General features: G+C 35.2%; 1 pseudogene; it reads left to right on the top strand.

Annotated features, from left to right (window-relative positions):
* Positions 1-4946, top strand: part of LOC101973541 (heat shock factor-binding protein 1 pseudogene) — a 63849-nt pseudogene extending 58903 nt beyond the window's left edge.
* Positions 4947-13203: the final 8257 nt, after the last annotated feature.

The following is a 13203-nucleotide window of genomic DNA, read 5'->3' as shown; positions in this document are numbered from 1 at the left end:
AGGTGCAATGCTAAAACAGGCCTGCACAGTATACTGGTGCAGGCTAGAAGTGGATGGCTTCTTCATAGCCATGCAATCCCACTCCAAAAGAAGCAAAGAACATTAATATTTAGGAATAAATATAACAGAAGCCATTTACAACCTCTAAACTGAAAACAACAAAACATTACTGAAAGAAATTAAAGAAGAACAATATGCAAATAGAGAAATTTATCGTGTTCATGTATCAGAGGTCTCAATATTATTAAGATTGTAATCCTCTCCAAATTGACCTATAGATCTGACACTATCCCAACTAAAGTTCAAGCATCCTATTTTATAAAAATTAATGCAGTTTCTAAAATTTATTTGAAAACAAAAATGAATACCAAAGCCAGTTTTAAAGAAGAACGAAGTTGGAGGACTTATCCTACCTAATATCAAGACTTATTTTAAATTTCTGATAAACAAAACAATTTGGAATTTCCAAAATAATAAGCATATAGATCAGCAGGATAGAATAGAGAGCTTAGTGATAGACACATATAAACTGGATTAAATTTCAACCAAGATACAAATTAACTTCAATGGGGAAAAGGAACATCTTTTAAAAAATGGTGCTTCAATAACTAGATGTCCATTTGTAAAAATAAAAATAAACTTTAACCTTTACTTCACATCATATATCAACATAGACTTAAGATTGATCATATATCTAAATGTAAAACCTACAACAAGCCTCCTCAAAACATAATTTAAAAAATAATAAAATCTTTGTGATTTTAGGCCAGGTAAATATTTCTTAAGATGCTAAAGACACAAATTACAAAAGAAGAAAGGTGGTAAATTTGACTTGATAAATGGATTCTTCTCTAACATAGACCATATCTTATGCCCCAAAGCAACTCTTAGCAAATACAAAAAAGTACAAATACTACCCTGTATTCTATCAGATCATAATGGAATAAAATTAGAAATCAATGAAAAAATAAAACATAAAAATTACTTCAACTGGAGACTAAGTAATATGCTATTGAATGATGAATGGATAGCAAAAGAAATCAGGAATAAAATAAAAAATACTTAGCAGTAAATAAGAACACCAATATAACATGAAAATCTCTGGGATGCTATGAAGGTAGGGCTAAGACAAAAGTTCATTGCATCAAGCTCATACATTAAAAGAATAAAAAGTCAACAAATAAATGACCTAATATTACATTTGAAAGCCCTAGAAAAAGAACAAATCAACACCCAAAGCAGTAGATACAGAAAATAATTAAAATCAGAACTGAAATCAATGAAATTGAAACCAAAAAAACCCAATTCAAATAATTGATAAAATCAAAAGTTTGCGGTTTGGAAAAAATAAAAAAAAATTGATAAACCCTTAGCTATACTAATGAAGAGGTAGAGAGAGAACTCAAACTACTAAAATTTATGATGAAAAAGGAAATTTTGTGATGGACATTACTGAAATACAAAAAATAATTAGAAACTATTTTGAAAATTTATACTCCAATAAAATAGAAAATCTCAAAGACAATGACAAATTTCTAGAGACATATGACCTACTCAAACTGAATCAGGAGGACATATACAATTTAAACAGATCAATTTCAAGCAATGAAATAGAAGATGCCATCAAAAGCCTACCAACGACAAAACGCCCAGGACCAGATGGATTCTTAGCCAAGTTCTACAAGACCTTCAAAGAACAACTAACACCAATACTTCTCAAATTATTCCATGAAATAGAAAATGAGAGAACCCTTTCAAACTCGTTCTATGAGGCTAGTATTATCCTGATACCAGAACCAGACAAAGATACATCAAGGAAAGAAAACTTCAGGCCAATATCCCTGATGAACATAGATGCAAAATTCTCAATAAAATTCTGGAAAATCACATTCAAAAATATACTAACAAATGTAGTGTACCACTATCAAGTGGGGTTCATCCCAGGGAGACAAGGTTGGTTCAACATATGTAAATCAATAAGTGTCATTCATCACATTAATAGATTTAAAGACAAGAATCATATCATCATCTTAATGGATGCAGAAAAAGCATTTGCCAAATACAGCACCCCTTCATGTCCAAAACACTAGAAAAAAAACTAGTGATAGTAGGAAAAAACTTCAACATTGTAAAAGCTATCTATGCTAAATCCAAGGACAACATCATTCTAAATGGAGAAAAATTGAAAGTATTCCCTCTAAGACCTGGAACAAGGCAAGGATGCCCTCTTTCACCACTTTTATTCAACATAGTCCTGGAAACTCTAGCTAGAGCAATCAGAGAGATAAAAGAAATTAAAGGGATATGAATAGGAAAAGAAGAACTCAAACTATCACTATTTGCAAATGTTTCTATATTTAGAAAATCCAAAAAATTCCAGAAAACTTCTTGAATAAATGAATTTAGCAAAGTAGCAGGATATAAAATCAATACCCTTCAATCAAAAATGTTCCTATACATCAGTGATGAATCCACTGAAAGAGAAATTAGGAAAACTACCCCATTCACAATAGCCTAAAAAAAAAAAATACTTGGGAGTCAATCTAACAAACGAGGTGAAAGACCTCTACAACGCAAACTACAGAACATTAAATAAAAAGATTGAAGAAGACTTTAGAAGATGGAAAGATCTCCCATTCTTTTGAATAAGCAGAATTAATATTGTCAAAATGGCTATACTACCAAAAGCACTAGAGAGATTTAATGCAATTCCTATTAAAATTCTAATGACATTCTTCATAGAAATAGAAAGAGCAATCATGAAATTTATTTGGAAAAATAAGAGACCCAGTATAGCCAAAGCAATCATTATTAAGAAAAGTGATTCAGGAGGCACCACAATATCAGAATTTAAACTATACTACAGAGACATAATAATAAAAATGGCATGGTATTGGGACCAAAACAGGCACATAGACCAATGGCACAGAATAGAAAGCACAGAGACAAACCCAGATAAATATCTCATACTAAAGAAAAGACACCAAAAACATTCATTGGAGAAAAAATAGCCTATTTGACAAATGGTGCTGGCAAAACTGGAAATCTATCTGTAGTAAAATGAAATTAAACCCCTATCTCTCACCCTACACAAACCTCAACCCAAAGGGGATCAAAGACTTATTAGAACAGAGACCCTGCTTCTAATAGAAGAAAAAGGAGGACCAAATCTTCACCATGTCGACTTAGGAACTGACTTCCTTAACAAGATTCCTAAAGCACAAGAAATAAAATCAAGAATCAATAAATGGGATGGATTCAAACTAAAAAGATTCTTTTCAGCAAAGGAAGCAATCAATAATATGAAGAGAGGGCCTACAGAATGGGAGAAAATCTTCACCACATTCACCTCAGATCAGCACTAATCTCTAGGATATGTAAAGAACTCAAAAACCTCAACACCAAAAAACCAAATAACCCAGTCAATAAATGGGCTAAGAGACTGAACAGATACTTCACAAAAAAAGATATACAATCTGAAATACAATATGAAAAAATGGTCATCATCTTTAGCAATTAGAGGAATGCAAATCAAAACTACTCTAAGATTTCATTTCATTCCAATAAGAATGACAATTACCAAGAATAAAAGCAACAGTAAGTGTTGGTGAGGGTGTGAGGAAAAAGGTACACTCATACATTGCTGGTGGGACTACAAATTTGTGCAACCACTCTGGAAAGCAGTGTGGAGATTCCTCAGATAACTTGGAATGGAATCACCATTTGACCCAGCTATCCCATTCCTCAATATATACCCAAAGGATTTAAAATCAGCATACTACAGGGACATAGCCACAACAATGTTTATAGCAGCACAGTTCACAATAGCTAAACTGTGGAACCATCCTAAATGCCCTTCAGTAGATGAGTGGATAAAGAAAATGTGGTATATATACGCAATGGAATATTGCTCAGCCTTAAATAAAAATGAAATTATGGCATTTGCAGGTAAATGGATGGAGCTGGAGAATATCATGCTAAGCGAAGAAAGCCAACCCCCACAAAACAAAATCTGAAAATTTTCTCTGATATGCGGATGCTAATTCACAATAAGTGGGGGGGGTGGTGGTGGGAAGAATAAAGGTATTTTGTACTACACAGAGGGGAGTGAAAAGAGGGGAGAGGGTATGAGGGGAGGAAGGATAGTAGAATGAATTAGACATTGGACTCATGTACATACATGAGTACATGACTGGTATAATTCTACATCATGCACAACCAGAAGAATGAGAAGTTCTACTCCATTTATGTATGATGTGTCAAAATGTGTCCTACTGTCATGTATAATTAATTAGAACAAGTAAAAAAAAAGTAAAGAAACTTTTGCCTTTTGAAAGATACACTTGAGCAAATAAAAAAGATAAACCAGACTGGGAGAAAATACCATACATATAGTATTATATATGATATGTACATAATATTTTCTTATATATGAAAAACCTATATATAAAATATAAAAAGAACTCTCATAATTTACTAAGTAATAACAGAAGGATTTAATAAAAAGTAGGTGAAAGATTTTTAATGACATTTCACCAAAGAAGATATGTTAATGGCTAATAAATCACATGTAAATAATCCACCTAATCACTCATCAAACTAAAGGCAAACTAAAACCACAATTAGGACAAGAAGTGGATGGTTGGGGGTGTCTGCACAGACAAACTGAAGAGGATGACAGTCTGAGACATCATTGCCAAACTGGGAACTGGAGTGATAGCCGAGATTGACCCCCAGACTGTGCAGGACCTCACCTCAGAGGTGCAGACACTCCTGCAGCAGATGCAAGATGAATTTTAGACCATGTCTGACCAGATCATTGAAAGACTTGATGAAATGAGTGGTTGCATTGATGATCTGGAAAAAAACATTACAGACCTCCTGACACAGACGGGGTGGAAGAACTTGAAGGCAAAAACAAGATACCTGCTACACAAGAGAGTTGAAGGTTGCTAATTATCCAGAATACCATATTTTTAAGCCAAGAGAAGACTGAATGGCTTTTTACAATTTTTTTTTTTTGCAACTAAGAGTAGACAGGTTTTTATACGATAGTGCATTCTTTTCATATATTACCTAATTAGTTTTTAGAGTGATTTTTTTCCGCCAAGTTTCTCAAATAAGTTCCCATTTTGGAACTTGGTCAATTGTGCTCTTAATATTAAACACTAGAATTTAGGTAGTTCCTGCATAAAATTGTCAAAAATTTTAGTGTATTTTGTGAAGTCATTTTTTTCTGCCATTTTTTTGTAGTAGTTGCTGTTTGAAAAAAAAAAGTTGCTGAATAATTTTTTTTATTAAATAAGTAATAAATCCTTCATTTTTGTGGGACTTGATGGAGTAAAACATTTGCAGAGTTCAGATTCTTTTATTTTCAGCACTATGTGACTATTGCTCTAACATTAAACAATGTGTTAGCAATAATTTCCAAATGGCTAAAAGTTCTGTATTCAGAAATGTCTATCTCTACTTTGTTGCTAAAACCCAGAATTGAACTGCAATTTATGACTAGTCTGTGAGATCAGATGCTGAAGTCAGTGAAGAGTAACCACTGCCACTTAACTACATCAGCATTTTAAAATACAGGAAATGCTCTAATAGCCTGATGTAATGAGGCATTCCTTTGTGTTTTGCCTGAGATTCTAGTACTTCTAGTTTGTTCACCTACAATGTTCACTACAAAGAAACAAAAGGGCAGGATTTTAAAACTCAATTATTCTACCCTTTCTTTGAGCTATTGATTGGAGGAGAGAAAAAGAAAAGAGAGGGACAGTGTTGAGTCTGCGCTAGTAACTTGGTCAGAAAATGGTAGATTCAGATTTTAAGAAATATTCTTGGCCTGGCGTGGTGACGCATGCCTGTAATCACAGGGAGTCTAGAAGCTGAGATAGGAGGATCATGAGTTCAAAGCCAGCCTCAGCACCTCAGCAAAGCTCTAAGCAACTCACTGAGACTCTGCCTCAAAATAAAAATAAAAAGGGTTGAGGATGTGGCTTAGTGGTTAAGTGCCCCTGGGTTCAATCCCCTATACCAAATAAGTAAATAAATAAATAAAATAAAAAATAAACAAAACAAATAAATAAATAAAAGGAAATACTATTCTATTTGAGCTCTTTCTCACCTAAATTCTTGCAGAGTAACAATTTTTTTTGTTGATTATAGAAGATAGAGATAGTAAAATTTGCAATTCAAAAATGCCAGTAACAGGAGTGCTGAGCCTAGAAGTCAATATTGATGACCTGGAAGGCAATCCACGTGATTGTCACCACAAAGTAATTTCCTACAACCAAAACATGATGCCTGAAAATGCTGAGGATTGGTGTGGTCTTCATAAAGGGAAACCAATGAAAACAGTAGGATTTAAGTTTCCCATTGCACCAGTTTCTTGTTTGTATTGTAAATATATAATGTTAAGAAAAAAAACTCCCACAATTAGATATTGCCATATAACCATGAGAATATCTACCAAGTATTGGCATAGATATGGGCCAGTTGGAACATAAAATGCTTTAGGGGACATAAAATGGTATATGTACATTGGTAAAAAGTGAAGATTTTTTAAAATAAGCATACGCCTAATATGACCCAGTCATTCCACCCCATGGTATTTTATCAAGAGAAACAAAAATATGTGTCAAAACAAAGGCTTGTACAAGGATACTCATGCAGTTTTATTTGTAATAACTTCAAACTGGAAAGAGTCCAAACACTGATCCCCAGGTAAACCAATCAGACAAATCCAGAATATAGAAATGTTTTGCAAGACAAGAGGCCTGGACTGTACAGAAGATTTCATGTAATGGAGAACAGAGGAGGAAGGGGAGAATATCTGGGCTGATGGAAATGATTGAGACATAGTGTCCAGATGCAGTACATAAATTTTTGACTGGATCTTAATGAAAAGGTAAAAACAGCTAGAAAGCACATATTTGAGACAATTGCAAAAATTTGAACATGCACAGCATATGACAAGATATTGAATTAATGTTGCTTTTCCTAGGTGGGTAATAGTGATATGGTTGCTTAAAAAATGACTGTTCTCTGGAGATGTGTTTTGAAATGTTTAGGATTGAAATGCCATGATAAGTACATTCTATTTTCAGATGAACTGTCAAAAAAAAAGTGTGTGTGTGTGTGTGTGTGTGTGTGTGTGTGTGTGTGTTTAGAGAGCAGGAGAGAGAAAGAGAGGGAAAGCGGGGAGAGGGAGAGGGAGAGGGAGAGGGAGAGGGAGAGGGAGAGGGAGAGGGAGAGGGAGAGGGAGAACACAATTTGGCAAGAATTTAACAGTTAGTGGATCTTACTTATTTGAGGGGATAGGACGGTTTCCATCATACAGGTTGTACATTCTGTGTCGAAGGAACCGCTGAGCTAGAGCCAGTCCTTTTCCATCATATAGGTTTAAACATTTTCAAGAGAAAAACTAAAAAGAATTAGAGTTCACCCAACTACCTCCAGTATTATCACAAGAATTTCAGCTATATGCTCTTCAAAAAGGATATGACGAAAATGTAATGATGCAGAAGATTAAAAGTAAAAGCCTGAAAAAAGATTAACCAAGCATAAAGGAAGTTTTTAAAAGTTGCTATATAGCTACTGTGATGTCATCAAATTTTTAAGTTAAAACAGTATTAGTCATAAAGAGAATCAATACACAATAGAAAAAACAATTCATCAGGATAATTAAACAATCTTATACATGTAGGCTTGTAGCAAGAGAACAACACTGTGTTCTCTTAGCTCCCACGAGGAGGGACTTTGCTGTGTCCTGCCATCACGGCCCTGACTTACTCTGCCTTGGGAGGACTTGTCTGGTAGGGAGATTGACCATGACAACTGGGCATGTGCAGTTCAATTTTGCTGTCTTCTTCCTTTTCAAGGCAAGCTGCCCTCAGGAAGCCTGTGTTCCAATTTTCTTCAAGGCCTTGCTCCTCCTGGGGGAGAAATGCTGTGGTCTAGGGTTGCCTGCCACTAGCTGGGAGTGCTGCCCCTTTTGGGGTTCAGCTCACAAGTCCATTTGACTCTTTTACCAACCCATCTTCCAACTTAGCCTCTACTAATAAGAAAGGGAATATTTTGACCTACATATTTACTTTTTGGTTTAATTCATAATTTATTCAGACTTAGGCAGAGAAAAGAATATTATCTTTTGGAGGCATTCCTCAGAAGTCCCAATAGTATGCAATTACATATATATATATATATATATATATATATATATATATATATATATATAGAGAGAGAGAGAGAGAGAGAGAGAGAGAGAGAAATGTGTAGAAAAATGGGGAAAATAGAGAAGTCACAATCATATTGGAAAGTTTAGAAAAGCACAGGGAATAAGATTGATCTAAGATAAAGATCTACAGAACTTGACTCCCATTAAACAGAGAACATAACATTCCTTCAAGTGTTCCAAACACTTACAAAATCTTACCCTGTACTAGGTTACAAAGAAAGTTTCCAAAAATAGCAAAAAACAAAAACAACAAACAAGTCCAACAACAGTTTATATAATTAGACCAGATTCTCCAAGGCACAATACAGGTGAATGTAAAATTAGTAACTAAAAATTACAAACCTCTCTGTTCCCTTATATTTGGGTAGATTAAGAACACTTCAAAAACAATCCCTAAAACAAGATATCATATTGTGTGCTACAGTTCTGTTGAAACTGTTTTGTCTAATTTGCTGATAACAGTAGTGGAAGCAACAGCAACCAAATCTGTGAGACAATACCTGAAGGAAAATGTGTAAGAAGAAGAGAAGACTAAAAATCAAAAAGCAAAATCCCCACTTCAAGAAGGTAGAAAATCAAAACAAAAGGAACCTTCCCTGCCTAAAATCAGTGACTTTCAAGGAATTTCTAAGGTGATGTTAATTATATGGAAAGAAGAAAGGCCAGGATAGATTTGACAGTTTTAAAGAAAAACAAAGAGAGGAGATTGATTCTAACAAAGATTTATTATAAAGTTACCAGTAATCAATACAGTGTGATATTGGCGCAAGTGGAGATAAATAGACTAAGGATCAGCCAACTATGACATTCGGGCTGAATTTGGCCCCCTGTTTTATAAATAAAGTTTTGTGGCACACAGCTGCTTTTGCATTACAACAGCAAATGGTGTGGTTGTGACAGACTCTAGGAACCACAAACCATAAAATAGTTATCTCACCTTTTACAGAAAGAGTTTGCTCACCCTTGAAATAGACCAGTGAAATAAAATAAAAGGCCCAGAGATGGACCAAAGAATACGTGGACAGAAATGACATTTCAAATCAATTAGAAAAGGGGGAAGTATTCAATTAGTAGATTTGGACTAATTAATTATGCATATGAAGAAAGATAAAAATAGATTCCTTCTTTACATTTTACCCAAAAAATAAATTCAGAAGGATCAAAGACTAAATGTAAAAAGTAAAACAACATGTTAGACAAAAATATGTGCAGTATCTTATGAACTTCAGATAACAAAGAATCTGTTAAACAATATGTAAAAACAACTTAAACTCTAAAGGAAAAGATTGATCAATTTTGATTGTATTAAAATTTAAAACTTCCACATAATGAAGGATTCCATAGACCATGTTAAAAGATTAGCCACACACAGGAGGATAGATCTGCAAGGTACAGAGCAGGGAAAAGTTTAGTGTTCAGAATACAGAAAGAATTTCAAGACAGTAAGGAAAAGAGAAACCAAAGGAAAAACAGAAAAAGGATATTTCAGAAGAAGATATCTGAATGGGTTATGGGAAGATGTTCACCTTATCAGTAATTAGGCAAATTAAAATTTCATAGCTATCAGTTTAGAGAAAAAAATTAGTCTAGTTACATTAATATTGGCAAGAATGTGAGGGAAATCAGAAAGTTTGTTCATTGCTGGTGATAGTCTATATTGTTACCCCTAATTTGGAAAACAGGTTACAACCCTTGATAAAGGTAAAGATACATAAACTCTGTGACCCAATTATTTCCCTTCCAGGAATCTCTTTGGAGAGCCTCTTGCATAAGTGCCCAAGGAGACATGTATAAGCCCATCTAAGGTGGCTTTGTCAGCAACAGCAAAGAGTTAGAAATAACCCATTCACCTATCATTTGGGAAATGTCCTAATTTTATCCATGGTGAGGCCTTGGGGTTACACAGGAGAACCAGCATGGGCATGTTGCAGATACCTGGAGACAGGTGTTAAGGGTGGTCACAATGGAGGGAGTGATCAGGTTTTCCTGAGGGAGCAGCGAGGGTGCTCATTAAAGATGACATTCGGTGTGTTCTGAGGTAGGAGTAGGTATTTGAAAGGCAGGGAGGAAAGAGACAAAACAAAAGACAGAAAGGTCAGTTTAGACAGAGGACAATCAAAGGTATAAATCCTGGAGCCAGCCTGGGCCCTGGGAGGCTGGCAGCACAGTTGTGGTAGGAGTGGGGGGAGTCAGGGTTAGGATTGTGACAGGCAGGAAAGGTGATGCAACCCAAGGAACGGGTGACCTCATTTATTGTGTGAAGAAATTTGGACCTTACTTCCCTAGGTAATCAATTCTAGAGTTGATTCTAGAATGGGAGCAAATCTTAGCCAGCTTCTCCTTCAATAGGCAATTAATATCCAGATGATATAAAGAACTCAAAAATTGTAACACCAAGAAAACAAATAACCCAATCAAGAAATGGGCAAATGAAATAAAGAGACATTTCTCAAAAGAAGAAACACAAATAGCCAACAAATATATGAAAAAATGTTCAACATCCGTAGTTATCAAGGAAATGCAAATCAAAACTTCAGTGAGATTTCATCTCACTCCAGTCAGAAAGGCAATGATCAACAATATAAATAATGAATGCTGGCAAGGATATGGGGGAAAAGGTATACTCCTACAATTTTGGTAGGACTGAAAATCAGTACAATCACTCAGGAAAGCAGTATGGAGACTCAAAAAACTAGGGAAGAAACCACCATATGAAACAGCTATCCTCCTTGGTATCTATCCCAAAGAACTAAAATCAGCAGATTATGGTGATACGGTCACATTGATGTTTATAGCAGCGCAACTCACTGTAGCCAAGATATGGATCCAGCCCAGGTGCCTATCAACAGATGAATGAATTAAGAAAATATAGTATATACACACAATGAAGTTTTACTCAGTCATAAAGAAGAATGAAATTATGGCATTTGCTGGTAAATGGAGGAATGTCCTGCTAAGTGAAAAATGCCAGACCCAGAAAGTCAAGTGTTTTATCTCATAGGTGGAAGCTAGAACAAAATAAGGGGAAGAAAGGGGGGGAGGTCAAATATAAAGATAGAGGGAAGATCAGTGAAATAGAAGAAAGAGAGATTGAGAGGGAGAGAAGAGAGAAAGGAAAGGGGAGGAAATACAGAACAAATTTGACAAAATTATGCTATGTGAATGTATAAATATACCACAAAGAACTCCACTCTTATGTATAAGACAAATTAAAAAAAAAAGGAGTGAAAGGAAGACCAGTACAGTAAGAAAGTGGAAAAGAGGAAGGGAGAACGGAAGGGAAGTGAGGGGCAGGACCAAGAACTGAGATGGAGTAAATTAAACTCCATGCATGTATAATTATGTCAAAATGAAACTATCATTTATAACTATAATGCACCATTAAAAGCCCAAAAAAGTGAGAAATGTGTGGTTTAAAAGAAGAGAACTGGATTTTCATATTTGTGCTTAATAGTTTTTACTTGTTTTGATTGAAGTATATGAAGAAAAGTAGGTTTCATACAGATGTATAATGGGAAATTTTCTCTCAAAAGCCTCTTGAGAGAACTATGGATCTCCTCCTCCTTCTCCTCTTCTTCATTCTTCTTCTTCTCCTCCCCCTGTTTGTTTGTTTGCAGCACTGAGAATTGAACCCAGGTCCTTGCACATGCTAGCACCACTGAGCTACATCCCCAACCCAATTATGGATATTCTTTAATACTATACTGAAATTGGGTAAATAGTAGTTTACTAATGGTTCATTTCAAATGTGGATTCTGAAGTCAGTTTAAAGAACATTTGAAACTCTGTTACATTAAAACCTATTGATCCATTTTACACCTTAATAGATCATTATATGCATAATTTTGTCACCTCAAGCTTGATCATTTGGAAAATACTGGCTCAGTGAGTTACATAAAGCTTCTACTACACATGTACACATCTCATTAAACAAGATACCAAACAAATCCATGGACCTCCTGAAAGTGTGTTAGGTCCCATTTGAGATCTGCTTCTAGAAGAGATGGAGGACACTGGGGAGAGGCATGCCCAAGTCACATTTGTTAAAATCACCACCATTCTTCTCAGGAAAGTCCATAAGTGATGGAAAACTGCCATGATCATGGTTACAAGTGTATGTTTTCCAAAATTTTTATTTTTGTTTGAAAAAAACTTTTATCATTGATATCAAACACTATCAGTAATTTTCCTTGAAGTAACAAGCTTGCTTCATTAATTTCTGAGACTATGACTGTCAAATACCCAATAATTATAATACTACAGTAACCACAGGTTGTCTGTGAGCTGTACTTCTAAAAAGTTGTACTTCTAGAAAGTACAACTTAGGTAGAGGGGAAGAGCTAGTTGAGTATGCAACTCACAGGATTGCACAAATGCTTTTGCCTGAGACTGCCCCCATAGGCTGGTATGTAGCAGAACTGTTTACTAAGTGCTTTGCATGTGACACACAGAATATTAAAAGATGCTCATTCAAGGGCTGAGGTTTAATAAGATTAATTATTATTTACTGCTTCATATGAGCATGATTAACTGTTTTTTTTTTCTTTCTATGAGTACACAGAGTGTAGGACACAAATACTGGGAATCATGGACTTGGTTCCACACCTTCATTCAGGCTAAAGCACCTGACATTTACATAGAATTGCTTTTGAACCATCAGTGCAAATATCAACACAGTGAAAAGAGTAAAATAAGGTCCTCTATTATGAAAATAATTTTGTCTTCATGGACCTCCTAAAAGTGTCTTGGGTCCCATTTGAGATCTGCTTCTAGAAGAGATGGAGGATACTGGGGAGAGGAAAGGGAGGATACTGGAGAGAGGCATGCCCAAATCACAATTCAGGAAGATCAGTCTGCTAGCAGTTGGATGGATAGTCTGGAGGTGGCAGTCTATAGTAGGAGTGAGGAGGGATGATGAAGGTTTGGATTTAGGACAGAAGCCTGGGCATAGGGAGCACAGGAGTAAGAAA

The sequence above is a fragment of the Ictidomys tridecemlineatus genome, chromosome 4 (assembly GCF_052094955.1).
Source record: "Ictidomys tridecemlineatus isolate mIctTri1 chromosome 4, mIctTri1.hap1, whole genome shotgun sequence".
Classification (NCBI taxonomy): domain Eukaryota; kingdom Metazoa; phylum Chordata; class Mammalia; order Rodentia; family Sciuridae; genus Ictidomys; species Ictidomys tridecemlineatus.
The sequence above is the reverse complement of the archived record's forward strand: the minus strand, read 5'-3'. Positions and strand labels throughout refer to the sequence as shown.